Source organism: Thermobia domestica, chromosome 12 (assembly GCF_964235325.1).
Source record: "Thermobia domestica chromosome 12, izTheDome1.hap1.1, whole genome shotgun sequence".
In the NCBI taxonomy this organism is placed as follows: Eukaryota; Metazoa; Arthropoda; class Insecta; order Zygentoma; family Lepismatidae; genus Thermobia; species Thermobia domestica.
In genome coordinates, this window is record NC_137465.1 from 127,671,113 (window position 1) to 127,676,881 (window position 5,769).

The following is a 5,769-nucleotide window of genomic DNA, read 5'->3' on the forward strand; positions in this document are numbered from 1 at the left end:
CCTTCGTTTACTACGTCCGTTCCGACAAGGAGATACGTGGTCAGTTAATGACGTAAGTTACTGTAGTGATTGACACCAGAATTTTCCAAATCAAGCGAGGTACATGTTGTCGAAATAATGCCTTCCATTCTCACTGTAGAGTTTTTCTTTCTTTCAACAGTCAGTGTCGAATAGAACAAATTACATTCGCTTTCATTAAAAGCACTTAACAACGGCAAGTTTGAATTACTGTATTTCTGTAGTTTCCTAGCAGTGCAAGAGAGTCTGTTTACTAGGTTATTATTTTTGATCTGAGGTTCAGTTCTGTCGTTAGAAGTTAAAGAAAGGAACGTAACCTAACGAACAGAAAGAACCTACCTGGCTCGCATCTGCCAACCTTTTCTTCACGTGATTCTAAATAATCTGCTCCATAAATTTAAAGTAACAGGCCCATCGACCTTAGTTTTGTCTTCTAATGTCAGGAAATTAAAGAAATATAAATGTACAGATAATTTATTCATAAGGTAAGTTAGTTTTACTATTTCCAAAATAAACTAAGTTCGTCTTGTCTTGTATCTTCTTGCGAGGATTGTAATAATTATAAGTTACAGCTTAAGAAAGCCCAGTCGACTACACCACTAATTGGACAAAATGGCCCGTCCAAGATGGACGAATGTACGGTTAAATAAAAATTTGTTTTTGACTTTTTGTTATATTTCAGAGAGAGAAGCGGCACCAAGGATATTTAAAATGTACTAAATATTATTGTATTAAACTAAAATTTGTCTAAAGTAAAAATTGTTTAAAGTTGTAACTTTTTTTAAAAAATTGGAGAAAACTTCTCTTATACTTATCTGTTCGGACGCGAACTTCTTCCCCAGCTAAGTTTCCCATCGAGAAGTCAAGAGAGAAAGATGTTCACAGTTTCCATGCAAAACATACAAACCTTGACTTCATCGTGAATGTTCTAGAACGCTAGCCCGCAGTTCTGCGTGAAGATGAGTTAGTAGTAAGATTAATTCCTTTAAGAGAAACACACAGTACTGCATAGCGTGTAAACAGATTGTTCCCTTTCATTTCGTCTCACTAGGGAGACGGGGAGGGATAAAACTGGCCCGCCTTCCCATTAAGTTCTAAAGGAAACAAAGCTGTCTACTAATCCGGTTTTTGCTTGTTACCGCTGGCTCTGTGTGATTTCTCTTAAAAGAAAACTTAACCAGCATGGCTATTAACTGCCTTCCCCTGCATGCTCGGGCCAGTGTTCAAAGAATCCTTCCGAGAACACTGAACACTATATACGGGTGAGCCATCTTACAACCATCCATCATAGGTTTCCAGAACTTATACTTGCATAAATGTAAAATGTCACTTTTTACATCTGCAGTGATATACGGTAATGATAAATGGGGCAGGGGTTACGAAAACTGGTCCCCCATGTGCGTAACATTCACAATTTCGGTAATTTCTTAAGTACAAGGACCAAATTGTTACTAAATATTCTTCGGGTCATTAATTTATTATTTCCAAAGCAAAATAACTTATTTTACCTAACCTGAAGTGACTAACAGTCTTGGAAAGTATCGTAACGGAAGTAACGCGTTATTTTTTTGAGTAACGTTTCCTGGTAACGCGTTACATATATAACGGTAACACGTTACACTTTTTAAGTAACTTGCCTGGTTTGCGTTACATTTCGAATGAATAACTAGAATATATTTATATCTTTTGGGAATCAAATGTTTCTTGTAACAGAATTTTTTCAGAATGGAGCAATGGAACATGAACTATGTCAGTGACCGATAGTCAGTCACCGACACACAGAGAAACAGATAAGATCTTAGTGTCACTTGCTGCTTTTGGAAGATGAGTACAGCCTCAGGGAAATCACACGTAATGATTGCAAGCACCTGGAAGATTTTTGCCATAGATTTTGACAGCTCTAAATTAATATATTCAGTGAGTGAACTGCGAGTGCAATGATAGTCTAGTTGACTTTCGTTGATGATGTTTTTATAAAGATGGAGCACGAAAATATTTTACTGTTCGAACATTTGTTGGTGGTATGTAACATTGGAGTTCTTTCAGATCAATTTTTCGTATCCTAGAGTTGCGTTCATTATGGAATTTAGAACCTAGCTTTAAAAAGCATGTATCTATTTTAGTTACTGGTAAGTTTTGATACACCTCCAGTTTAAGTATTCTCATTTTATTAGTTGTGGTGTAGTTCTTCTCCATATTATGTATTTTAATTATACATAACAATATTATTATTATATATTTTGTTTAGCAGAATAATAATAATAAGCAGCCATTTTTTTTTCTAACTTAGTATGGCATTTTAGTCAGTGTTAGATTTTAAGAAAATGTTCATATAGCTGTCAAGTAAGCATTTGTTTTTGCATCTACATAAAGCGATTCGAAACATACAATGAAACTTACAATATTACATTTAGAAAGTCAGCAAAGGACATCAGCAATAAAGTAACTGTCCGCATGAAAGGATATAGCAGCGTTACTATTACAATCTACAGTTATAAACATTTACGACTGAGGAAAATCAGAATGTGCAATAATAATAGTAATAATATAATAGTGGTAGTAGTAGGTGTTGTAGTGCGGAAAATTGATTTTTTTTTTTTCCATTCATCAAAGTTTCAGACCTAAAAGTAACGCGTTGCATTTTAAGGGAAAATAAAGTAACTTGTAATGAGTAACTTACCCAAGACTTGTCACTAATATGTATGGGGGACCAGTTAACATAACGTTTCCCTTCCTAGCATCATAAATACAATAAATTTAATATTCCTACACCGGTACAAGTATTGCGGAAGTTCGCGAGTAATTCGGAAACAAAATACATTTGGAAACAGTGTTGCCACAGTCCTAGCTCTGGAGCGGGCTGAAAAATAGTACCAAATTGGAACAAAAAGGGCTGAATTCATTATTTTATACCAATGTAATACATGGCTCTATAACACGAAACTAAAAGAGATACAGTTCTAGAACACTCCCCCTTCTCTTCCAAGAGTACAAATCAAGAAACTACTCTTTTTAAAAATTACTTTTCAAAGACATCCAAAAAGTAGGGCCCCGAAAAACCGTGGAAATAAATGAAACTTTTCTCACATGTAGGAAATATAACAGAGGCCGCAAATTAAAAGGGAAAACGCAGTGGCGGATCTACCTAGGTAGAAGGTAAAAACGGGGTCCAAGCAGAACCCAGGCTATGATAAGTAGTTGTATCATGAGTTTACTATAAACTTTCAAAAATATATATGTAATAGCTTAAATTATTTTTGTCAACTAAAAAAGTGGGGCTAGGCCCCCGGCACCAGGCTAGATCCGCCACTGGAAAAACGGTTATCATCTTCGGTATGTATTGTCAGAAAATCAACTGCGCCTTTATTTCAAAGTCAAAAAAACCGAAACGGCATTCTGGCCATATATGAAAAAAATATATAAAACGAGGAACAAGTCAATCATCTCCGAGTTCGTGTGTAAACAGTACGTTAATAAAAAATAACAAAGTATAATTATCCATCTCATTCTCGCTTATTTCAAGACCGAAGGAGGATGATAGACTGTAAGGAGAATATAAGATAAGTAAACTGACATTTGTAGAAAATGTAAAACCGACCCAGAGTCCTGGAACCTTCTCTGAAAGACATCACAACACATTATTAATAATTTTAAGTCACAATGGTATGAGTAACGTGAGATGTAGGAAAAGTCTTACTGACACTTTTGAAAATGTGACAAGTATATGTTAAATGGTGCTGAATTGAGTAGAATTGTACCAACTTTTTCACAAAAAGGGCTGAAAATGCCAGCATGGCACCAACGGGCCGATTAATGACAAAAAGGGCTGAATTTGGTACAATTGTACCAAGTGTGGCAACACTATTTGGAAACGTTAGGCTAGGTTAGATATCGTAGCGAGCACCTACAATACTTAACTCCTATACCTAAATTTACAGAACTTGAGGTCAGTAATATGCGAGGCGAACCATCTAAAGTAACCCTTTCTTGAACATCTCGCAACACATTTACTTCACTAAAGTTCTAAAAGTTCTCCAATACGTTTTTGCTAACTGCACTTCAATACCGAGTGGCGATAATTTTTTTTTTTCTAGGTTAGTATTCCCACAGCTTAACGCAAACAGCGCGGTAATATCACATTAAATTATTTGTCATACGTATACACTTAGTTTTATCGATATATATCACATATAATTAATAAGGTGCAGATAGGGAATGTTTGCAATCTTTTTTTTTTTTTTTTTTTTAATTACAGGTAAAATGTATTAATTCACAAAGGAAGAATGATATTTAAAGAACTTATTTATGTAGGCTATAAACTTATAAACCTAGGAACAACATTCCAAGTTTAGCTCTATTGCCATGATATTATACTATGTAAACAATGCATAGAATATACGTATTTTGTAATATGAGGAAATGAAATCTACATTAGAGCTTGTATGTACATTTAACGGTACCGTAATGGACTTGGCAGTCATAAGAATTTAGGAAATTACTTTTACAGTAGTGGTTGATGCTATTTATTAAATAATTATCTACCATTAATACAAATAGCGGAAAATATATTTACTGTTTATTGTATCTTTTAGCTTTTATATGTTTTTCAAAATTTTGGGTAAGCCCGTGCCTACCCGCTTAAGCCGCTACTGCTATGTGGAGGCAACGTAGTAAGTTATCATAGAAATGTCATAAACCTATGTCAGATGCAAGGCATGTGCTTTTTATGCCATATGAAGTGGTTTTCCATTATCCTGCTCTCTACGGACGCAGCCCGCAAGCCCCTCTGTTGCGCTCCTGTTTTGACTCTGTTAGATGGCATACGTGCTTTAGGCGCTGTAGTTCTTATGCCGTAAGTCTACACGCTGTTTATACGCAGCCCTCCTAAAGTCAATCTATACCTATTAATGCAACTCCTTAAGAAATATTTTCTAAGACAGTAATATGCAATAGGGATGATCACTAAACATTTTCATGACATATCAGTTCACCAGTATATTATCAATCTGTACGAAATTATTTGCACGTGGCCGAAGAAAATAAGTCTCTGGAACGTGTTAGTATATTATTTAAAGTAAAATAATTTTATAAGATGGCACTCGTATTCCCTATTTACACGACTACCACTTATAATATGCTATTATGATATAACACAGATAGCAAAAGATACTGTACATTACTTCCGAAGAAAAGTTCCTTCATAAAAATTTCCTTAAGAACTTTTCCTTCATAAAAAGTAGTTCCACGCCAAAGGACAGTTTTTTTTTTTTTTCGTGTAAATATCTCCACTATTGACACACTTCTACTTGTGTACAAGAGAGATTGTATTATTATCCCAATCTACAAGGGCATAATTTGTCATTTTGCAAATTAAATTATTCCTCTTCTTTGTTTTCGAGAACGAAGCGAACATACCACGTATGAAGCAAAACAAACAAAAGACTGTTGTTAGCTGTGAATGTTATTGGCGGTAAGCCTGAATCGAGCACATTGTTCGGATCCGGTGGTATGTTTTGTTGAGTCGCATATTCTCGGCATACATCATCATCATCATCATCATAGATATTCTGCCATTATTGGCAGGTCACTTGCTGCAACTGAAAAGCTTCTATGCTCCACAATCTTTCCCTAATCGCTTCATCTTCACGTAGGAGTTTTGTTTTGATATCGTCCATTAATTGTAGTCTCTTTTGCCCCCCCCCCCTTCTTTCCTGTCACCATACCCTCTAACACGTTCCTCATGATATAGTT